A 25,786-nucleotide genomic window follows, 5' to 3' on the forward strand; every position below is an offset into this window, starting at 1 on the left:
TTCTGAGCTTTTGTGAAGTCTGGTGGAAACTCACCCTCCAAAATGTAGCCAATGATGGGAGCCAATGACTCCAATCCCTGGTACCTCGGTTGCTTCACAGCAGCCGCCACCATGATGACCTGCACTTCTTTCTTTACACATGCAACGGCTTGTTGTGCAAGTAAATCAGCATCTTCATTCTGTTTCCTAGGAATATGATATAGTTGCACTTCTTCAAATTGATTAAACAATCTACGAATGGCATGAACTTTTGTCCGTAAGCTCTCATTCTTGCATGCCCAAATGCCTAAAATCTGTTTAACAATGAGAAGTGCATCTCCCTTTACCATGAGGCGTTGTATCCCTTGGCCAATGCACATCTTCAAACCATGAAGTAGAGTGTCATATTCTGCTTCATTGTTGCTAGCTGAACTTGGTAGATTGAACTTCTCTTTCATGACCACCTCTCCACTTGGGTTGAGCAACACTAGCCCTCCCCCTGCTTTTCCTGTGGCTCGACGAAAAGCTCCATCAAAGAACAAAGTAAAAGCATTAGGAATACTTTTTGGTGGTGGCAATGGTAGGGTCTTTACTTCAGGCACCTTAATCTCCTTTTCGTGCACCCTATAAGTGAGAATCCCTGCCAATTGTGCACGCACACTATCTTCTACCTTGAAAGAGTATTGAAACTCTTGCAACTCCATAATCCACTTTGAGATCCTAGTACTAAGATTCATTTGAGATGACACCCAAGGGAACAAATTTTTTGCAGTGAGAATTACAAAAGGTTTTGGTAGCAGGTAGGATCTAAACTTTCTCACCGCAAACATGAGAGAAAGCATCATGAGTTCTGCTTCTGTGTAGTCTCTCTCCAAAGCATTCATGACCCTACTAGCAAAGTAGATGGGTCGCATCCTTGTACTGTGGGGATCTTGTTGTAGCAACACAGCACCAATTGTTTCCCTTCCAACACTAGAGCTAACAAAGAATGTGTACTCCCAACAAGGAGGCATGAGTGTTGGTAGCTCTGACAAAATGACTTTAATTTTACAAAAGTACTCTTCAGGTCATCAGACCATGCAAATTCTACTTGTTGTGTCAACTTTTGCAAAGGGTGAAGTAACTCCGAGGCTAAGTGAATGAAGCGTGACATATACTTCACCTTTTGAATGAATGAGATGACCTCCTTAAGACTCTTGGGTGATGGTAGCTCAATAAGAGCCTTTGCCTTCGAAGGATCCACTTCAATGCCTTTGTAAGAAACTTTATGACCAAGCAAGATTACTTCATCCTCACCTATATGGCACTTGTCGGGGTTGAGTTGACCTCCCATGTCGTAGAGCTTCTTTAAACCTTCTTCTACCCTTTGTAGATGCAATGATTTTGAGCTATAAATACAGAAATCATCAATGAACACCCTAATTGACTTTCCAAAGAATGCTTGAAACACCATATTCATGAAACGTTGGAATGTTGCAGGAGCATTTGTCAGACCAAATGGCATGACTCTAAAAGCATAACAACCCCAAGGAGTGATAAAGGTTGTTTTCAATTGATCCTCCAGTGCAATCCCTATTTGAAAGTATCCTGAGTAACCATCGCACACAATGTACTTCTCATGACCAGCTACCTCATTTAGTATCTCATCCTGGAATGGGAGGGGAAAGTGATCTCTCTTTGTTGCCTCATTGAGGGGACGGTAATCCACACACACCCTCCACTTGCCGTTCTTCTTAGGAGTGACAACAACAGGAGAGACCCACTCCGAATTCTCCACTGGATAAATGAACCCTGCTGCTAGAAGCTTTCTTACCTCCTTGAGTAAAGCCTGCTCCTTGATGACTCCTAGCCTTCGTAGCTTCTGAGCCTTAGGTGTGGCCTCTGGCTTCAACTCAATTTTGTGTTGAACAACATCTACTCCACGCACATCGGTGTAGTCTTTAGCAAAAATCCTAGGAAACTTAGCACACATTTGAACTCCTCTCTTTCATCCTTTGTAAGTGTTGTTGATAGCATACCTTCCAGCATCCCTTCATCTTGATATTCACCTTCGTTCTCTTGAGGACCTACCTCCTCCAAGCCTTGACAAGAGGTCTCTTGGTTGCTTGGCTTAAACCTTACCCCCATGACTTCGATGGAAGACTCCTCTTCAGCAATGCTGCCGCTACTTTCTTCTTCTGAAGTGCTATCGGTCCAACCTTCTTCCGTCTCACTTTGAGATGATTCTTCATGGAGCTCCTCTTGGCGTTGCTCCTTCATGTCAAAGACAACCTTCTTGTGATTGTCATTCCTGCAAATTAGCTTTCCACTCTCCCAATCCTGCAAAGCTCGCATTTTCATTAGCCATGGTCTTCCTAGGATAAATGGGTAACCATTTCCCTTGGTAGACATGACATAGAAATCCACTGCCTTCTTAATGCCAAAGGCCTCCACAAAAACATTTTTACAAATGCCTACGCACCTAGCCTTGCTATTGTTTGCCATCTTGACCCTAATTTCAGGTGTCTCATGGATGTGCATGCCTAGTTTTTGCATGAGTCCCTCTGTCATGATGCAAATTTGTGCACCCCCATCCACTAGACCTTTCCTAACCAATCTTCCTTTGATGTAACAGTCTAGCACCGGTGTAATGTCCTCATTCATTTCAGCTTGTGCAATTTTTACAACAGGCACACTCTCTTTTACCTTTCTCCTAGTGCTAACTGCCCTTGTTAAATCCCTCCTAACTTGTGGACATAATGCAAGAAATTGAGGCCATGAAATATCAGGACCCTTACCTCTCATGTCTTCCAACAAGTTGTACGGAGCCATACCATGTCCAAGAGGGAAGTCTTGGAGGTTGATACGACGTCGAGTCCTCTTGGTTTCCTTGGTTCCCTTTGCCTTCTTGCCTTGTCCATGGTCACTCTGTGATGTGACTCCTTCTTTCTCTTTACCTTTTCCTCGGCCACGCTTAATTCCATTGGCTTCCATGTCAACCTCATTTGAATTTGTCACCTCTACCACATGCACATTTGGATCTGGCAAAGGTGGAACTCCTTCTACCCCTGTGGAGGTGGTCTTGGTCCATTTGGCCTTTGTAGAAGCCTTGGTTGTTGACCAGTTCCTTCACCTGCATTCATCACTGGGTAATTCAAGTTAGGCCTCCCTGGCTCCCCACGGGGCCAAGGAAAATTATACATCCCATGTCCAGACTCTCCGCAATTCCAACATTGCAAGACTCTCCTAGGTCGTGGATCTCGCTCTTCAGACTTCTTTGCTTGTCCCTTTGGACCTACAGCTTGTGCAAGGTGAATTGACAGGCTGCTTAAAGATTCGTTTAACTTCTCAATTACTTCCGTCCGTTACCTCAAGAAGCTCCCTCGATGTTGATGCTTGTGACTTACCTTTGGGTCTAAGACCTTCTATTGGAACCTCTCCCCTTAAGCACTTGAGTTTCCTATACTTCTCAGCAGCCCTAGTTTCAGCTGCATCAAAAGTAGCAGGTGCACCCGCCTCAACTTTTACCTTAAGGTCAGGAAAGAGTCCGGCTATGAACCTCTCCTTCTTTAAAAATTCTGCACCATCACCAGGGTTAGCAACATTTCGTATCCATAGAGCCCAAAGACGTAGAAACTCTTGCTTGTACAAGTAGTAGTCATCTAAGTCTTTTTGCTTATGAGAAACAATGTCTTGCCATAGTTTTTGAGTGTTTTGGGGATCAAAGAAGTATCTCTTAAAACGATTCAAAACTTCTGTGTAATTCCCCTTAACTTCCTCAGGCAAAGAGTCAAACCAAGTACTAGCATCTTTCCTAAGGACCACCTCAAACATTTCTACACGTTCTTGATCGGTTACTATCCTCTTGATACGGCAAGACATCTTGAAATTTGCTAAAAATAATTCTACATCCTCTCCAGGCTCTCCAAAGAAAAGAGGATATCCAGACATTTGGCGTTGGCTCTCCATTATTATGAAAGATTACAACACGAGTTACAATAAGGGATACAATAGAGATCTAGAACCACTCGCCTGCAAATGAAGAAGTGAGAAAATACCACTCTAGGTTTTCTTCTTCAGCTATCCAAGCTTCAATAAGGTTTCGATTTGTTTGATCAAAACAAAAGGGTAGACTATTGATGAGCTCTAAGAAGGGTTGAAATTCTTCAAAGCTAAGGCGATAAATAGAAATCTCTAGAACTTCATTTTCTGGATCCAAAAGAGCAACCACGTCCCAAGTGATAAATTGCACTTGCTCTACAATTTCCAACGCACAAGTGGTTTGTATAAAAACTAGATCTTCATGCTCGTCGAAGGCCGTGAGAAAGTAGCAATTGACTAGGAGCTCCTTTCCTTCGAGTTCCACACAGTCGGAGTGAGGCAACCTTCTCACAATTTCATAAAGAACATCCTCATCAAGTCCAATCAAGTTTGCAAGATTTAAAGACTCCACTTGTGCTACAAAATTCCTGGACAAAAACTCCTTAGGGTTATGGTTAAATCATTCAAAAGCATAAAGAGATTTACAATGTCTCTATGAACAAAGTGTCATAGAAAGTAGAGAAGGATGAGAATTTATACAAATTTGCAATCTTCTCTATGCTCTCTTTATTAAGACAAGCTCTGAATAGCTCCCTATCTCCTTTGTTGAAAGCGAAAGGAAGACTATTAATAAGACGCAAATGAGGGAAAAATTCACCAAATGTGAGTCTATGAAGCATGAACTCTGGCCGCAAGTTTCCTGAAGAGTCTTCCTCAATGGTGAAATGCACTCGCCAAACGCCAAATTTCACTCTATTTACCAATCTTAGGGCACACACTAGTTGGATGAATGCGCGGTCTTCCTTAGTGCCCAACAACAAGAGGAAAATGGAATCCACGCGTAGGACCTTCCGTCTTAACTTCACCACTCTCTTGTTATGAGGGAGACGCCTTACTACTTGCTCCTGCAACTCAATTGGTAATAGAGCTAGATCTCTAAGGATTGAACTTTCACTGCACACACATTCCCAGTTAGAACAAATGATCGTTTTTTTGTTTCTTGTAACAACTTGGACAAAGAAAAAACAAACATACACACTACTTTGCCGGGTTGCACTTCATTTTAAAATAAAATGAACACATGTACATCAAAAGAAGTGTGGTAGTTGATGAGAGGTAGAATGACAGGGTTTGGTGATGCAAGAATTTCTCCTGCTCTTTGGGCACCAAACATGAACACCATTCGTTGTTGAAAATGGATCTTTCTACTAATTGCAACGTTTATTCTAATGTGTGGAGTAAAATGAAAGGGAAAAACCTCTATTCCTGGGCCATTATCCATGGCCTATGAATGTCCTAATGCTTAAAACAAAACAAAAATATAGACGTCCAAACTAAGGTCGTACCTAATGAGAGGCAAAATAAAAGGATTTACTGAAGCGTTTATCTCGGCCAACCTAAGAGGACCTAAAATTCTACGAATGACACGTTGAAATTGCAACTTAGTACTAACAATTATGTGTACCTTTTGCCTTGCAATGGGAATGAAGGGATCATACAAATCTTCGTGATTCATGCAAACTACTTGACTATGCTAAAGGTTGATTCTACACAAAAATACACAAGCCGTCCTCAGTGGGGGCACCAATTTGAGGCAGTCCGGGGCGGGCAACAAGAAGAGTGGCCTCTAGACACCCTTCAAGGCTCCCGTGCTGCTCAATGGGGCTGGGGAACAACACAACACAAACCAAAACAACAAACCCACCGCCAAATCCCAACTACACAAGGGGCACCACCTAGTTTAAGAGCGAACTAGGACGCAAAAGAGGAGAATCGTTAGAGCAACCCACAAACAAGCAAGGAATTTACACTAACCCTAACACCAATGGAATACTCTCACACACTAAAACACGAGAGAGAGAGAGAGAGAGAGAGAGAGAGATAGTGAGATAGATAGAGAGAGAGAGAGAGAGAGAGAGAGAGAGAGAGAGAGAGAGAGATAGTGCTCGGGCTGCTTTGAAACGTATCGGCGATGATCAAGCAAACACAACTATATATTTAAGAAAGAGAGAGAAAGGGGGAGGGGGTGCTTGTTGCATTAATACCTTCTTACAAATCTGTCATGACAAATCAAAGTGAGATTAGTACTTGTTCAACATAGCTTGCGTAAATTTCACCACAAAACATCACAAGAAAAGCTACCCCAATCACTGTCTTAAGGCCAGGGGAGTCCTCTCCACCCTGTCGCCCTCTTACAGTATGTGGGATTTATGGCTAGATTGATGACAACACCAGAGACAAGCTATCAAGAACTTAACCAAAAAAAACACCAAGACACTTACGCATCATTGTTGTCCATTACTTCACGTTGGAAGGGAGACAAAGTATCCAAGCTTAGTCCAAATCCACCCTCCTTGATTCAGCGAATGTTGGGCTTACACTAGTAGGAGAAATGATAGATTTCCTACTCTCAATTGAATGATCACTCTCTCTCTTACAATGGCATAAATTTCCCTTGCTAATCCCCTATTACAACACATGCACATGCATAAGACAATGAGCTTCCACTCAAGAGCTCCTTCTAGAGAGGTTGAGCTTGGCTTCTCAAGCTATAGCATAGTGCTCTTGCTTATGGCTCCCCCTTTTATGCTAGCTACACCCTCCTTTTATAGCAATTTTGAAGGCTAGGGTTACTCCTCTAACCATGGTTGGGTTAGATTTTCAGCAATTTATCTAATTTCTTTTGCTTGGAATTATCAAGAAGTTGGTGGGGAAAGAGAGAGGAGAGAAATGGAGGTGATAGGACTTTTCATAGTGGATTAGTGTTAGTAGAGTTAGTATTAATTTACAAATGGAATTGAATATTTGCAATGGGAGTATCCATGTAGGATACAAATAAGGAAGAAAAACTCTTAAGAGGTAAGAAAAGGTGGATTTCTTACAAGGTTGATGCTCCAAGTGTCTTGAGTAGGGCCAATTTTGACGCTTGTTGACGGTCCACTAGCTTTGACGGTACATTTTTTCTCCACTCTTGACCTTCCTTGAGAGACAAGTTAATTGAAGCTGAGTAATCAACCACCATGATGCTGTCTTTTAAGAGAAGAGGCTGAATTTTGTGGTTTTTTGATAGATATGGGTAATTTGGAGGAGGAAAAATGAGACTATGTGGTCAATTTTGGAATGGAATTGTGTGTGGGAGGTATGAGTTCACCATGGTTTCTCTTATTCTTCAAGGTTGAGGAGAAGGTGAGTAGTGTGCAGAGAGGAGTGGTGAGAGAGATGGGGATGATGAGTGGAGAAGTGTGTGTGAAAGAGGAAAATGATAAAGTGGAAGAGAGAGTGTGGCTGCATAGCATGGGAAAACTGGGGTCCACTAAAAAAGTCATAGCTCACAGCTGGTAGCTCCAAAAATCATGAAAAAATTTGGGGTGATTATTCAGAGCGTGGGCTACATTTTCTCTTTTGATCACCGCTCCAAATTCGGAGTGGTGATAGGTGCCAAAATTCTCACCAAAAAGCCTGTTTTTTAGGCCTGCAAAAGTCTTTTAGTGGTCCCCTCCTTTGTTGAATTTGTACAATGCATCCAAGAGTGAGCCCCTCCTTTGTCATATTATAATACAAAGCATTCAAGTTGCCCTTGACCCATGAATGGAGGAGGATTATTGGTGAAATAAGAAATATATACATGGTGGGACTAGTGTATGGACTATTCATGGACTTTAGCTCAATGAGCACATGGTGTTAGAATAATGAGTAAAAATAATAATAAAAATATGGAGGAGTTATGGATATGGAAAGATATTGGAATCATATGATATGGTCCCTCCTTGAATTATTTTGGGTGAAAGAGGAAAATGTATGCAAGTAAATAATATAATAAAAGTAACCAATGAGTAGAAATCAATTTTTTGTTTTCACGAGGGTGAGGGTGAAAATGTGGGAGTGATTTGTATAAAGGAAAAATATGAGGTTAGAGTATGTACATATTGGCAAAAAAAATATAATTATGGTGTAAGAGGATGAAAGAAGGTGTACATAGGTTTAATAAAACACACACCTAAGTAAAAATATTTAAATAAAATACCAAAATAATTATAAAAAATCCCTATATTTAGGCCATATATACAATGAAATATTTACACACAAAGAGGCCATAATATACTTTTATTTTTTTATTTTTTTTGGCTCACCTAGCCCAGTGACTAGCTAGCTGAGGGTTTTTAAGAAGATAAGGGAAAAGTCCCGTGACTCACGCACGCCTATGTACAGTGAAATGGTAGGGATAGCCACAGTGTTTGGGTGATTTTGGTAGGGTGAGGTAACTCACTGTGGCAATTACAAAGAGCCGAAAAAACGGCTATCAATATGAAAAATTAAATAAGGCTTATACCCTATCGTCAATGTTCTAGCTTAATCATCAGGGCTATCCATCAAAAATCTCTTAACTGTATCTGCCGTAACTTCAAAGCATTTAATTATGAAAAACCTGTTTAGTGAACCCCATCAAACTCAAGTACTCCAGTTAATGATGCACAAGGCTTGACCATTAAGATCTCTTTAAGGAACCTTGTCAAGCTCAAGTATGCGTTACTCTGTCTGCACACGAAATGGCCGTCTAGTCCTTTACTTCAAGTTCTATTAGTAGAACCAACTCAATAGATGTGAAGATACTTCAACAATTGTCCAAAGAAGTCATCTAAAAGCCTGCCATGTAATCTTATTGACTGCATAACCAAACACTCTTCTGACTTAGCATAATCTAGAAAACAAAACCTTGTACCATGCAGCCCGCTACATTAGATAGCTGGTACTCTTCAAATCTGCAACTGGCACTTTAGTAGCCCCCGGGATCAAACGGGAAACCAATCATTTGCCACACTGTGAGCATTCCTTTAAAAATTTTGCACCATCTTCCAAGATCATAGGGAAAATACAAGAATTTCCAATCATTACAGCATAAACATAAATTAGCCCACAAATATTCATACAAACCGCCTGGATCATATGGAATATAAGTCAATTGCCCAGGATCATGCATATATCTGTCACCTCCTGGGTCAAAAGCTAGCTCAAAATCCCCTACATCATAGAGTAACATCAGATTCCATATAGCATCAGATACTGCCATATCCCGTGTGCAATTGGCTCAGCCAATTGTCGATCATCAATCACAGGTAGAAGCATTGGCAGTACACCTACACTCTCACTAGTATTGAAATTCCGATCATGCATATCTGAATACATCAAGTCTCTGATAAAATCCTCTTCATTAGGCTCAAAAGATGCATCTGAAAACAATTCTCTATCTCGTAGAGGCTCAAAATCAAGTAGTGCATCATCTAACAGCTGCATAAGTTCATTATCTGCTGAATCTGAACAAACTTTCTCATGCATGAATATAGATTGATCGGTATCCTTAGCATCTGTGTTTGAGAACCCTTCCAAAGCTTCGACCAGTAAGCACATAAGGTCTAGGTCCACTGCTTCAGAAGGTTCCTCAATCCTGCACATCTCAGGTTGCTGCAATAAACGAGGATTTTCATATATGACATGCACACTAAACGCAACTGTAGTAAACTGCTCTTCAAAGAGTCGTCTTTCATCGTATACGCATCTAGAGCTACATCCAAAGCTTCATCCAATTGATTTTTCCTCTTTACGATCTCTATTTCAAGCAGAGATCCTTGAACCAATTGAAGCATCTTTGAAAAATCTGGAAGTGTTGACTTATCATCAAAACCATTCGCACTTAACTCTGCAATCATCTTCATCATCCGCTCTAGATTCTCCATCTTTACCTCCCACCCCGGCTCGTTTCACGTCGGGTTCACCAAAGATGTCGGGGGATATGTGTTCCCTACGTGAGCCGGGCAGGCACCGGGCCTCTGGCTGTGGGAGGTGTGAAAGAGAGAGAACAAGAACAACAGATGTAACTCAATCTGGAAATCACCATAATCATCAATTGATCAATTCAATACTTTGAGTACAACTTAATCTTGAGCCAAGGCGGACTGTTAACAGCACCGTCACTTGGATTATCTGCTAACTAAGAGCTTAAGCTCCCGTTTACAGGATTAACCGGGCCATTAACGACACCGGACTTAAAAGAATGTTAATTCAATCTCTATCTAATGATGGTTATGGAAATTTCCTACATTCGCTTTATCTGCTTCAAATACCTCATGGATTCTGCAAGCTTCGACTCTGCTCACTACATCAATCATCAAGCTTCATTAGTTATTAATTATCCTGCTTTGTGCGCTTGCACTTACTTATCTGCCGTTTATAAATTTTACGTCTCCTCTAATCCACTTGCTCTGATCGCCTTTGGTGCTCCGACTCTCTTTTCTTGAGTACCTTATCTTGTCGCAATCTGCTTATCTGCTCTTGCCAAGCATCCTTTCCCTTGCCGAGATCTGCCTTACCTGCTCTTGCCAAGCATCCTTTTCCTTACCTAGTGCTTCACCGGATTCAAGCCTCGAGCTTGCTCTCCACTTAGCTAGCTTCGAGGATGAGAGCGAGAGTTCTCTTTGTCCAAGCTCCGAGAGAGAGAGAGCTCGTGATTCCTTTCCAGCTTTGATCACCCTCTTTCCTTGCTCGTTGCCCTTCTCCATCTCCCTTTTCTTCTCAAGGGCCGAGAGAGAGAGTCGTTCCTTCGTTACCAAAGCCGAGGACAAGCCGAGAGAGAGAAAGAGAGTGGGAGAGAGAGAGTAATAACTCTTCTCGAGTATACAATGGAGAGAGAGAGGCTTTGGTTTCTCTCTCCTTCTCTACCTTCATGCTCCCCGTCCAAGCTTCCTCTCCTCCCTTGCTTGTAATTCCCTTCGTTTGCCTCATGCAAAAGATCCCCTATAAATAGCTTGCCTCCCTCCCTTAGCAACGGCGGCGCCGTCGTTGCTAAGGAGGCATAAAAAACTGCCGCTGGTGATGTGGCACCCAGGATTTCGACCTTGTTTAAAATCTCTGTGAGCGGCACCAAAATGCAGCGCCTCGTCGAGTTGTGCGCTTCACGTCTCTTCACCGCCCTCAACAGAGCACTACTGCACGCACTACGAGTCCATCTCCTCCTGCCTACGGATCTTGGCACTGCCTGCTTCTCTTCGTCATGCTTCTCTTCCTTAGTTCACACCCAATTTGTTTTGTTTAGGCGGCCCTTGGATGGCCCTCATGCCCTTTTAATATTGGGCGGCCAACTCTCTTTTCTTAACCTCGACTTTTATTTAGTAGCATATCGACACAGGCTACAGCAAGAGTCTCAAGAAAGCAGAAGGTCATCACCTAGAAGAGGCATGGTAGCTTCTTGTGAATTCTACTGCTCATAACAGCATTGCAAATAACGCCAAAAGTTGCCCAATTCAGCCGCTTCGGCAACTGACACCGACCTTAATCCAAATTATCCGATCAACCCGAACTGTATCTAACAAGCCGTAAATTCCTTTAGATGTCTTGAACTGCATAGAACACATACAAAACCTGTTGGGCTGTAAAATTCCCAGATGACACACTGCCCAAGCCGACCTAACTGGTATGGAGCCGGCCCACGGTGAATCTTTAATGGCTCATATCTTGGCAACCGGGACCCCGATCAGTGATTTGAGCACTTCAGCCTGATGCATTCACTTCACTTCTGTCACCTCAGTTGCAGTTGCCCAATCCGGTGTGGATCTGCATTAACTCCAACTTCAAACTGACATAACTTCTTCACCGTAGCTCCAATCAACGAGCCGTAAAGACAGTCCGGTAGAGCACTTCAAGCACTGCAGTTCTGGATCATAATCTCTCATCTTTGGTCAGTGCAAGCATACTCATTTTTGGCATCATTGAGGCATTTGTTGGCCCTTTTAAGCCGAATCTGGCATACATTAATCATTACTGCCCTGTTTAACAAGTCCTGGTCACTGACAATTAATCAAGTAACCTTTAAATAAGCTCGATATGTATTTTTATGGCATCTTTCTTAGCATGGGAGCGGAGCTGCACGACAACGGTGTCCTTCCTATCGATGTTTTCTAAGCTACCCTGTATGCCCATAGTGTTGAGTGTAGATGTTGATCCCAATCTGTTCTTAACTCTGACACAATTTTACTGAGAACCGTCCATAGTGTTTTATTTGTGGCCTCAGCTTGTCCATTTGCCTGTGGATGGTATGGAGCAGATTTTCTATGTATAACCATGAATTCCTCTAGCAGATTTTCAATGATTTCATTATGAAAATGTATTCCACAATCACTAACAATTTCTATTGGTAAACCGTATCATACAAAAACATTCTCATTTAAAAATTGTGCAGTGGTCCGTGCATCTGCTTTTTGTGTTGCCTTGGCTTCCGCCCATTTTGTGAGATAGTCTGTACCCACAATGATATATTGGGTATGGGTGCCATATGCAGGGGGTGAAATAGGTCCCACAAAATCAATGCCCCATTTTGAAAATGCCCTTGCTCCCATCATTGGCCGTAGTGGCATCTCATCTCTCTTTATCGGCACCTTGGTGCGCTGACATGTGTCACAACGCTTTACAAACTCTTCAACATCCATATGCAATGTAGGCCACCATATTCCTGCAGTTAAGATAATTTTTTTCGTCTTATCGCCCAAAAAATGGCCTCCACTTATTCCGCTGTGTGCATGTTCTAGAATCAGCAGGTATTCACTTTCACTTGCACAGATCTAATTTGATTGTCCTTTCCTCTCTTATAGAGTTGGTTCCCAATTAACTGAAAGTTGCGAGCATCCAGCTCTATAGCCCTTTTCCGTGCTCTTGTTTTGTTTTCAGGAAACGTCGTAGTTAAGAAATCAATGATATATTGACTCCATGCAGGTGCAATGTTTACCTGAAACAATGTCGCGTGATCCACTGGTCGTTTGGCACTACATATAGTACAATTGGTAACATAAGAATGTGTGTCCGCATACATAGTTGGCCAATAAACCCCTAACTGTTTCAGGCTCTGGTGTGTTTTCACTGTTGAACAATGAAATGCACAATCCTGGACATGTGCTTCTTCAAGGTAACACTCGAATTCTTCCAGATTTATACATAATTGTAGAATTTGGTCCGATCCTAGATGATACAGCCGTCCTGCAATCAACTGGAAGTTTTTTGTTTGTCGAATTGTTTGTTGTTTGGATCTGTATTCCGTATTATCAAACCTACCCCCAAAAGAAAGAATTCTAACAATTTCCTGAGACCATTTGGGTATCATTTCAACCTTGAAAAGATAAGCATTTGGTATGTCATCATCTACTCCTTCAGGAGCTTCTCCGTTGTGTATCCTTGAAAGATGATCCGCTCGTAGATGGGTTCTACCCTTTTTGACCACCACTATGAAATCAAACTCTAGCAATATAATAAACCAGCATACAATTCTCCCTGTATTGCAAGGTTTATTTACCAGATACAAAAGAGCTTGATGATCTGTGAAGAACACAAATTTGTCTGCGAGCAAATAATGCCGAAATTTCTTTACAGCATAAATCATTCCTAACCACTCTCTTTCGGTGGTTGTGTAGTTCTTTTCCGCACTGTTTAACTGTCGACTTGCATAACAAACTGGAAAATCCATTGTTCCGTGAGCTAGAATACTCCCGATTGCATAGGCAGAAGCATCAATGTGAACATGGAAAATCTTTTCCCAATCTGGTGCTTTAAGTACAGATGCTGATACAAGGTTTTCCTTCAACTTTTGGAATGAAGTTTCACACTCCTTAGTCCAATCAAAATTGACTAGCAAATGATACAGAGGTTGTGCAATGACGGCATACATATATATGAATCTTCGATAATATCCGCAGTGTCCCATGAAGGATTGCACTTGTTTTGCATTAGTAGGCCTGGGTAGGTCTACTATGGCTTTGACTTTGTCTAGGTCAGTGGTTATGCCATTTCTTGAGACAATGTGTCCTAAGATGCGGCCTTGCCTAACCATAAAAACACACTTTTCCGGGTTAAGACAGATTTGATATGTCCTGCATTTTTCAAATACCTTTTGTAAATGGTCAATATGTTCCTCTCATAGAAGAGAGTGTACTTAAAGATCATCCATGTATATTTCTACGAATATTCTCAGGTATTCTTTGAATGCGTGCGTCATTAACCTTTGGAAGGTAGCTGGGGCCTTAGTTAATCCAAATGGCATAACTCGATACGCATATATTCTCCATTCTGTGGCAAACGCTGTTTTGTGTTGATCCTCTATTGCAATTGCCAGTTGGTTGTATCCTGAAAACCCATCCAGAAAGGAATAAGCCCGTTTCCCGGCCACCCTCTCAAGTACATTTTCTGTGATTGGCAAGGGATAATTATCCCTTATGGTGGCTGCATTTACCTTTTTAAGGTTTACACACACTCGCAGTTTTTCGTTCTTTTTGGGGACTACCACAATGGGTGACACCCAATTTGTATGTTCGATTTCATAGATGAATTCAGCTTCCATCAGCTTGTCAATCTCCTCTTTGATTCGTTTAGCAAATGTGTCATTATATGTATAAGGACGTTGTTTGCTAGGTTTTGCATCTGATTTCAAAGGAATTGTATGTTGGCATATCGCTGGATCAACTCCTTTGAGGTCTTTGCAGGACCATGTAAACACATCTTTATACTGCTTGAGAAGTTGTGTTAGCCGTTCTTCTTCTTCAGGCTCTAAATCGGTTGCTATATAGACCGGATGAGGCTTCTCACCTGGTTTCGCGAGGTCTATCCTTTTTGCATTTTCTGGCCCATCGTAAGATTCTTGGTTGGTTCTTTCCCTGACTGGTGGTGTCATTATGATTTTTTTGTCCTGGATGGTGAATTTCTGATAGTGTGATGGTACATTCATGTTTCCCTTTTCTGACTCCCCTTTACCGTCACTATCTTCCTCAGTAGTCCGTACCTCTCGTAAAGACCGTTTCAGTTCTTGGTATTTCTATTTACGCTCCAGTTTGGTCCACTCTTGGTCTTTTGTTGTTTCTTTTTTTTATTTTTGAGATTTTTGTGATTTTGTTTCTGTTTTAGCTTTTCGTACTTGTCTTATTTCCTCTCTCATTCTTTCCCTGACTTTTGAGAATCTTCCTGATATTTGATCTTTTACACAATCCTCTGCTTTTAAAAACATTAAATAGTAAGTTTTACCTTTTATCCTAGGCATCAGGTTCTCTCTCGCTTTGTTTTCTGCTCGTTTTCTCCTATAGCGTTCTTGGCATCTAGGGTGATGATTAGCAAAATCACAAAACTTGATATTCTCTGTTTTCCCCCCACGCTCACTTGAGTTGTCTGAATACTCATTATCTGCATCATTATTTATTTCCAGATGTTCAGAGGAGTTATAAAACTCTTCTTGTTTTGGTGGTTCTATCGTCTCATCTCCTCTTGGTATAATGCTTACCATGTAGTAGGGTAGCACATCATAGCCATCCTTATCGCAAAATTTTGTTGTTGGACTATCTGTAATGGTACAGACATCCAATGTTGCTAGTATGTGTTCCCATTCTAGAGGTTCCAAAGCATCTTCTGGGAAAGGTTCCGGAATATACTCCTTGTCCTCAATCGCTCTTTTTAAGACGCATTCCTCTCTTCTTAAGCTTCCACAATGTGAAGCTCCGCACATCCATAGCTCTTTTCGTTGCCCTAACCATGCTGGGATTTTCGCTCACTCTAGGTGGCAGAATCAAATTCTTCCACTGGTGTCTGGTTCACATCCTTGTAACTATGGTCTTTCAGGTGTATTTTAGTTGTTGTCTCGCCATGTCTAAGGTATATGTAGTCGTAACCCCAATCTTGGACCATCTTTAATTGTCGCATGAATGGTCTTCCCAAGATGATCTCATAATTGTTCTTTTTGTCGAAATCGACTATTGCAAATGTAAGCTCATACTCGATTTTGCACGAAGTGACAATAACTTTTTCTAAGAGTCCTAGAGGCTTCTCCATGAACCCATCTACCAATTGCAATTTTATTATGGTAGCTCTTAAAGCTGGATTTCCCCATTTTTCCAAGATTTCCTTGGTGGCGATAGAAACCTGTTCCATTGTCAAGAATAGCTTTGGAAACTACTCCTTGGAATTCTACTGGTAGCCTGGTGTTTCCATCTTCTCCCTCACAATACTCTCCAACCTTGTTTAATGGTACTGGTCTACTGTTTAGTTGAGGCCTGTCCAATTCTCTGATCCCTTCCTAAAGCTTCGAGGTGGGGTCTTTCACTCCAATTTTTTCTAGGCATTTATCTACTGTGGTCCACATGTTTGGTCGTAACCTTAGGAGTTCGGTTAATGTGATTGTGCATGCCACCGGGGTGGACAATAACTCAATCAATCCTTGTGAATCCATCACTTTGTTAGAAGAAAGTCTTTGAGATGGGATTGCTCTCACTTCAGACTTGGCTTCATACTCTCCTAGGTAAGAGGGTAAAGTTTTTAGCGAGTCTGGTTGGCTGTGCCCCAAACTAATTGATCCCTGGTCTCCCCCTTGTGAATGTATATCAAAGTTCATTTGCGACCTTGCCTCAAATTCTTCAATAGGAGGTACTATCTCATTCTTCTCTTTTCTCGTGCTATTCATGTGGTTACTCACCCTGTTAGCCTCGTTGGTCTCACGTATTTGCTTCCATAGATCATCTAGACCGTTATAGTCCTTACCCATTTTTGTCAATGTTTTAGGCTGGAACTCGTCACTTGCCTCATCTGTTGTATATTTGGCACTATGGTAGGCTCTCCTGTAGACTCATAGGCATTCGTGAGTCTTTCCTTCGTTTGTACTTGTTCTTCTAAAGTTGGTTGGATAGGGGTTTAAGCTGATACTTCATGCCAATTTGCAGGTTCACCAAGCGGGTCTTCCATCAATGATTGAGCTGTTTCAATCATCTTTCTACACATTTCCAACCTTTGTTTTTCTATTTCAACATATGGATAAGTCATCCATCTTTGCTCCTGGGTTTGGTTCTTTTTGAGTCTGGCTTCATAAGTGCATCCAACTGCTCATTTACCTTGTCTGCCAGTACTGATCCTCCTGATCCTGCACTTTTGCGCTCTGCTATTTCCTTGGGTGCTATGGTTTCCGTGGTGTGTGAGCTTAAGCTAGCTAGATCCTCTAACCGCTCTAATCTATCCTTGGTATTTTCTAACTCTAGGATAGAGCTGTTTTCTTTTGTTCTTTCCTGGCTTTCATACGCGCCTTTCTAGCTTTCCAAGTGCTTCTTTGATTTCTTGTTTTTGAACTTGGGGCATCAGTTTTTGGCTCTTCAATTATGGGTTCGTTCGTCATTCTTTGAGCTTGTGCTCGTGTCACCACCTGAATAGATACGATTGTTTCATTTTCTGACCCTCCACTGGAAGGTACTATTTTTAGCATGTTCAAGGTAGTTTTTGCTCCTTTGCTCGGGTTTTTTGGGCAATCAAGAATCAAATGAGTAACTCCACACTCGGTGCAATATGCGTTGACTCTAATGATCTCATCATGAAGACAGTCTCTTAGCCAATGGTCTCCACCACACTTGTAGCAGGGTCCCTTGGGTTGTTGAGGTGCTCCTTGAGCTCCTCTTTGTTAGTATGCATGTCTCTGTCGGCCCATGCCTCCATTGTCTATGAACAACAATGTTCGTTCATCTAAGCTACATCTTCCTTCTCATGCTGCCTGTGCAGCTATTGGTGGTCCTGTACTTCCAATCATGCTCCATGGTTTTGGTGTCGAGGGTTCTTCCGGTGGATAATAGACAGAGTTTTCCGCATATCTATTGGGATCTTCATAATATGCATGCATAGGCACCAAAGACTTCTGCTCTGATTCAGTTATGGTTGGTGTGTATCTTATACCGACTGGTCGTAATCCTGGTAGGGGTGGTTGTTGCCCCAACACTAGTTGTGGTCTTTCTACACCTACAGGTCCTAGTAGGTTGCCTGCTTGATACCTAGGCATTGGTGGAACTTGAGGAGAAGCTACCTGAGCTTGGGGAGCGTAAGGTCTCTCTCTCACATATCCCTTGTTATAATAACATTCCTTTGTCCCATGGTTTGTCCATTTTTGTTCAATAGCACACCATTTGGGCTGTTTAGCCTGGGGTTTGGCGTACAACTTAATCTTTTTTAGCACTTCCTCTACAAGCTACTCTTGGTTTACAGCTACTTCTTCTTTTGGTGCCGTCTTAGAAGACTTGCTTCCACTTTGTTGTGAGGATGAATCATCGTCAAGGTCCTTGAACTCTCCCTCTTTGTAGACCGCAAAATTGTCCACAAGGTAAAGAGCCTCCTTGGTCAACTCATTCAACGTCGTGCTCCTCTTCATATGTAAGTCCTTCTGGAGATCTGTATTCCTTAGTCCTTAGATGAATATAAGCATAAGTCTGGACTGAGTTGGCAGTTCTTCCACAGGACAAAACTTAACATATCTTTTTAGTCTTAGGGCTTCCTTTCGTACAGATTCCCCATCTTTCTGTTTGAATTTATGGATTTGTGAGACGGTATTATGAGCTATCCCCCTTTGTGAGAATTCCTCCATAAACTCATCAAACACTTCCTCCATAGACTCAAAGTCTCTACGCTCTATAGAGTCAAACCAAGTAGCAGCATCATCCTCTAGGGTTAGTCCAAACCCTGCAAATTGGGTAGGGAAGTCTAACACCTCTTCAGCTCTAATTACGCGCACAAAGGCTGCTACATGATCTCTTGGATCTCTGTTTCTTGTGTATTTCTTGTTTACCCATTTTTGCACTTGAGAAGGTCTAATTCTACGATGGTCTACAAACCTCATCATTGGATCTCCGCGTCCTAATCGATATACCTCCTCTGGTCTTTTGTAGTAGGCTGGTTCCTCTCCCAGTGGTGCTCCTAAGCCATAATTTCTAATAGTTCTTGCTAAAGATGGTTCATCTCTTTGAACTCGTTCTATGGGTGGTCTTCCAGGCTCTGTTGACCCTTGAGTCTTTGGCTTACTCTCTCCTTGATACCTTGAATAGAGTGGTGGTTCTTGCAAATCCCTTAGCCCTCATGCGGCTTGATAACCATCTCAGTTTTGGTCTTGTTCCAATGTTGCACTCTAACAAAGCCATGCTTGCAATGATGGCTGAGTTGCTGGTTGGTTTTGATTGTTGAATGTCTACGGTCGGGTAGAATATGAGGTAGTGTCATACTCCTTTGAAAAGGGATTTGTCGACTTGCTAGGGGTGTAGGTGGCTCTTGGCACTTCATCTGGGGCATATGTTGATGCTCCTAGAACTGTTGCCTTTTCTACCTCCTCTGGAAGAATACGTTGGTATTCTCGCCCGTACCTATCAACAAAAACTATATCCTTCCCCATAGCAGTTTCATAAGAGAATAAGTAAAGAACCTTGTCTTTGCTTAATTCGGTTAATTATGGTTCTTTGCAGAAAAAGTAAGCGACTATTCCCTCACTCTCATGCTTGTTTATTCCCACGTTCTCATTATAAGTTGAAACCCTGGTTGTTTTCTTATCATACATGAAAATTGCTCCAGGTCGATCAATGTTTGGTGGTGGTTCTTGAGCTTTTGAAACCATTTTCCCTTTCGCCACGTTATCTCCATATCTGTTGTAATCTTCAAGGCTAACTATCAGATAGTGGTTCCCCTTTTTGTCTCGGAATCTATCTCCATCATCATAGACTCGAAATATCTCCAATCTCTGAGGCGGTCTTTCTTCAATACAAATGCACTTGCGTCCTCGATAATCAGAATAGACTAGGGCTCCCCTCAAGTTTGTTCCTTCTAAGAAGATCACAGTGAGCTTGGAATCATTCAAAGGATTTAGGGAGGTGCTTCCTCTTGGCATTGGTCCATCATAGGTGAAACCTCCTGGCTGTTGACTACCCATCATGAAGACAGATTTGTCTGATGATGTGTCAGTATCACTACCTTCCTCAATAATCGGTGCTAGGGGATCTAGCCTTGCCTGAGTTACACTCTCCTCGGTGGACACTAAGCTACCTTGGTCACCTGCCACCTTCTAGTCTCTAAAAATGTATCTTCCTGATCTTAAATTCATAAAACTTATCAATGCAATTTATCACAAATCCAACCACTCACCTGGCAAGGATCAGTTTTCGCACAACTTCTTGCTTTGCTGCTGAATATACATGTACACAAGCGTTTCATTTCGGCAATCGAATCAAAGCATTTAACTGCTAGAAGTTATCTTAGTAATGATTGGTATAACTGGAGAGTTAATCTCAACCACTACTATATTTTATACACTGCTGATGTTTTGGATCAGGTCTTCTAATCTGGAACTGTACTTCCCTCGGATGCTGGTCAATTTACATGAAAAAGTCTGAATTCAGTCTTTGCTCCGTCAAATGGACAAACAAGGTCCAAATTCACTTTTGAAAGAAGTTCTGGATCCTTAAGCCAAATGGAACCTCAATGTCTAAGCCCAGTCAAATTTTCTCTTCAATAGGCCCCAGTAGACATCCTACGCGTAGGATGTCTCCTGCTCTGTGTTGCTTGGATTTTTGCACTATGGATTCCCCTTGATGTGCTGAGTCCACAGCTGTTTTTACTTTTTGATTTGGACACCTATAAGCTGGTCAATGGATCAAAAATTTGTTCCGACAACCTGTTGCTGGTCTTGATCAGTCTAATCAGCTCCAATTTGGACCAAAATTGACTAGGAGGCTTGCCTCAGGCTATACAACACCTTGCTATGCCCACAGTCAGTATCTGGCTTCAATTTCTTGCTTTAGACATCCTACACGTAGGATGTCTTTTTCATCAGAATGGATTCAAATTCAAAGCACAAGTTCCGCTTGAGATGCTGATCACTTTGGTATGCTCAAAATTAGGTTTGGAGTGCAAAATCACAGAGAAGACATCCTACGCGTAGGATGTCTTTTTGGCCTATTTGACCCCAGACTTGACCCACAGCTTCCCTTGATGTCAGCAACCCAGTGGTATGCTTAGATTTTGGTTTGGATTTCAAAAGTCCCCAATTTTAGTTGTTCTTGCCTTTTTCAATTAAAAATGCTAAAGTCTGCTTTGAACCCAATTTTCTCACCCAAATGACATGAAACCCCTCTCAGTCACTCAATATATCATGCAGATCATGCTCATGCAGCCATCCTATGGTTTTGGTCTTAAAATAATGCTTTGGCACAATTTGGGTAGGATGTCTGGCAATTTCAGTCTATCTGGCCTAAAATTTTTTCCTGACAAAAATGCTCCTGATGCTCTGCAGCTCTATCAAAAACACTCATAGTAACTTTTGGACTTTACTTCAGCTTTCAAACACACTTTTGCGTCTTTTTGCATCTTTTACAACCTTGTGATGAATTTACCAAGCAAGTATACATATATGAAGTGCTCTAGATCCTGAATCATGATGTCCTACTTACTCTACTCCTACTCATCATGTGAAATGGTGATAATGGTCTTTTGGTTGCTCTCTGGCCTCTACGGACTCTCAAGCTCTCCTCTCACCGCTTCTACCACTCCAACTCGTACTCAAGAACTCAACTAATACCTAAAACTATCTCAGTCTACCTAAATCTACCTAAGTCGAAGGATCTAGGCCAGACACACACTTCCTAGACTCCCTCTAAGACCTAGAGAGTCCTCCACCCTTTGGTCCTATCTAAATGTAAAACGAGACTCTTGGCAAGCCAAAGAATCCCTATCCTCAAGGACTAGTCTCGGTCACTTACCTAAGGTTTTCGTCCCCGGCAATGGCGCCAATGTTGGAGGGATACGCCACGACGGACGTCAGCACAGCGAGAACTCACCTAACAAGATTTGTCAGCTAAGAACGAAGCTCGACCCGCAAGCGCATGGAAGCAAGCATAGGGTGTCAACCTACACTTGACCGACTCCTAACTAATTCCTACAGAGGTCTCTACCCGATGTCTAAGTCACAGCCTTCAAGAGTGCATAAGACGAAACTTCCTACAATGCTTTCTAGAGCCAAACACCCATCAAACAATCTCGAAACACCACAGAACTTGAAGGAGATCCTACTAACACCAATAAGTCACTCTCCCTAAGGTCTATGAACCAAAACCCCAACCCAAAACACCCGGTGAAAAATCATGTAGGATGTCTGGCCAAAATTTGCAGGTCTTCGCTTCCAAAATCTAAAGTGCCTAATGTGTAGCTCTACTCAATGTGAACGCGTGCATATGATGCAATGCAAAATCGGACAATGTATGCTCATCAAATCACTAGATGAATCTCGTAGATGGAGCTCGCAAAACCAGACCGTATGCGCACAATGTAGGTATCGGCGCGTAGCTCTCGTCGGGGGCAACATGCTACAGTTCTCCTCACTCGATTCCAACCACCGGTGCACACGTAGCGTCAAGATGAAGCTCACACTCTCTCTCATACACAGTACGCTCACTCATAGACTTCAAACTTTTTAAAAAATGACAAAAGGTCCTTCATTAAGGTCAAAAAGTGGTATAAATACCTTACAATTCTCAAACCCTAAAGTTACAAATCAACCATCTACTCTATCTAACTGCCAAAACTGGGATACAATCTGGAAACTTCTGTAAGCCCCAATATTTACAAGGTGAAATGTCGAGTTTTCTCAATAAATGAATAATTACAAAAAATGATAATCTGCCGAGTAGTCAGTTTTCGTAGGGTGTGTCCAGATTCTAACAACCGTTTCCTCTCGGAGGAGTTGAAAATCGTCTAGACTGTCGTCTTTGTGAAGCCATATCTTCAAAGGAACTTAGGGACTCATTACTTTCTTCTCTTTGGATTCCTCCTCTAGTATGGGAGAGAGTGTTCTTTTGGGGGTCTCATCAAGAGTCCTCCTAAGCTCTCTTTTCTCTTGGAGAGGATGGGAAATCCCATAAGCACGAAGTTGTTGAGTAACTTCGACTTACAAAGCAGGGTTTCCCATAGCTTGCTACAACCTAGTAACAAGATAATTGACAAACATGGGGGAATCATCATTAGCACCTTCATGTGAAAAAATAGAGTTATCAATGGTCATTCTAGTCTCTTGGTTATTGCTAGCATGCTAGCTATACTTATGTACCTATATAGTACTTTGTCCTTTGGTAGCCTCAAAACCTTAGTCTCTACTCTTCTTTATCTTTGAAAATCAATTCTTCTCAGGAGACAAACCCGTGGTTTAGACATTTTTGATTGCAAAGAATAGTGGAGGGAGGGTCTAACATTGCTTGATTGATTATGGTTCCTATTGAGATTTCTCGTAGCTCAATAATGGTAAAGCCAAAGGAAAGCCCCGAGAGGCTCCATTATTAAGACTATTGTTCAGAGCGGTGTACCTCAAACTAAGTCCTTCTTAACCAAGACAATAGATACATGTCCCACTTACCCTATTGCATTAAACAAGCCCAACCTTTCATGTACAACTTAAGGACCTCTCTCCTTAAGCAATAAAGAGAAACCAATAGCTCTGATACCAATGTAATGGAAATGGCCTATGAACTTTGAGAATAACGGAATTAAGAGAGTTAGAGAGATTATTTTTGTGAGACTAATTTGAGAACATAGAGGGTAACTTAATTGATGGTAGCAACATAATTTAGTACTTAATTAACTTGTCATGAACAATACTTTTGCAAGAGAGAGAGTTTAGAGAGCTTGAAAAGAATTTAGGACCGGATTTATGTGGATCCAGTCCCCCCTCCAATAGGCTTTTGTATTATAAATTCTCCCATCAAGAGAGACTTGGTACAATACAATATTTGTGTTCCTTATGACCTAGGTGATGCAATGAAGATGGAAAGCTTCATGCATCTAGAAGCATAACATAGACTTTGCAAAAATCATTAATTATCCCCAGCTTCAGTCCCAAGGCCTCAAACGCCTTCAAAGGTGGAGAGAGCTAGCGGGGAATGAGGGTAGAGAAGAGGAAGAAGAAACATTCATATGAGAAAGAAATAGTTCCTCACTTATCATCACTCTTCTTGCTAGCATACATAATATCATGGTAATGAAGATGGAGAATATGTCAAGCTGAAGCATTGAAGCATGGCTCTTGGTTGGACTTTCATTCCATAGCCAAGAGTGTTGGTGTAGGCTCTCAACTTCTCTACAAGCTTGAAGAAGGAGATGGAGCTCTTGCATTTGCACTTCACACAATGACAATGTGTATGTGTGTGTGTGTGTGTGTGTGTGGGGGGGGGGGGGGGGGGGGGGGGGGGGGGGAAGACTATACCCCAAAGCTAGCCCCCTTCTTGCTTTGGTTGACCCCCTCTTCTAGAAATCCCTAGCACCTGATTGGACCTCCTCAAGCTTGGCCAATCACAAGCTTAGTGCATATCAAGCAACAAGGGCATCCTTGTGAAAACTGTCCCCCTTTCCCCTTTCAGAGAGAGGTCTTGATAAATGCACAAACAATTATTAAATCAACTAAATTATCAGTGGACCCCTTGGGAGGCTAACGAATAGGCTTTAGGCACATTATGTGGGCAACATGAAAAGAAGGTTGACAAGTGTCATTGCTTCTTTCTTTGTACCAAGGATGCCTTTTGTGAGGGTGTATGTGTTCTCTCTCTAGCCCCTACAAAGAGGGCTCACCCCCTCATGAGTAGGGATCATGCATTGACTTTTTTAGCCCTTACCCCTTCAAGCACCTTAGTCATGGATGACCTTAGCAGCTTAGTCATTAAGCACCTCAAGCACCTTAGTTAGCAAGCACGACAAGCACCTCAATCACCTTAGTTAGCAAGCACGAAAAGTACCTCAAGCTTCACCGGGTTCCCACCTCAAGAACAGCCCTAGCTTACCTAAGGTTAAAGGACTTTTAACACTAACCTTTGGAGGTCTTTAATAAATCTAACCCAAAGGTCTTTAACCTCCATTAGCTAACCTTGCCCTTTGACAAATCATCTCTCATTTGGATCCCTTTACCATTGGCCAGGCGTTGAGATAGACCCGTAAACACATGTCTATATTCTAAACCTTGTTCCCGTCTATTATCCTACATTAAATGGTCAATTTAATATGAGAAAATCATTTGGGTTGGTTACATATCATATTTTATGACAATGTGATTCACATGAAAATGCACCAAAAAACTTCTAGAAGTAGTAACTAGAGAGTTACCATGGTAGTTGATAATACACAGTTAGTCAAATACTATAAATAGGACCCACTATTGCATTTTAAGATCTCTCTCTTGATATCTCTTGAAGTAGATCATTTAGATATCTTGACCTCTTATAACCCAATACTCTGTAATCTAGATATAACCCCAAGCCTTGTAATTGTATCTTGAGCTAATGATTGATGTACCTTGTAACCCCATTGAGTTGAATCTCTTTCGATGCTACTTCCACTTATGCTCTAATTGACTGTTAAGTAATGCAATTCCACTTTGAATCATTGTTTCCAGTGTCATTTCATCTCTAGTTCTGATTCTGTCTTTCAATACTCTAAAGTTTGTTTTGAAGTCTTAAGTATGATATTAACTACCTCTAACCACCACTCCTAAATAGATTTACGAACACATCCAATTCATTCCATTTTGTTTGTCACAATGGCTTGAGCTAAATTTCTCTAGATAGGTGAATTATCTCCCGAAGGTGTTAGAGCAAACACATAGCAACAAACATTCCACCTAGAAGAGGGCGAAGGCCAAACACTAGATTCATGGAGGAACCTATTCATGTCAACCCGAATCAAATTAAAGGTTTGCAGTGGACCAAAAACCTCGAAATGAGACAGATGTGAGACCAAGACCATACACAATTAAATAATCAAGGGAATCTATGTATTCTACTCATTCTCAATGTAGAGAGGCTAAGCAAGCCAAATGAAGGAACCGTTCCCATGGATCTCAAGGGATCAATCAACTCAAGCACTCACACTAGAAATTATACTAACACATAGATCATTAATCACAACATGGAACACACTGAAAGATCTATCAATCATACACACTCCA

The sequence above is a fragment of the Adiantum capillus-veneris genome, chromosome 23 (genome assembly GCF_014529385.1).
Source record: "Adiantum capillus-veneris isolate H3 chromosome 23, ASM1452938v2, whole genome shotgun sequence".
In the NCBI taxonomy this organism is placed as follows: domain Eukaryota; kingdom Viridiplantae; phylum Streptophyta; class Polypodiopsida; order Polypodiales; family Pteridaceae; genus Adiantum; species Adiantum capillus-veneris.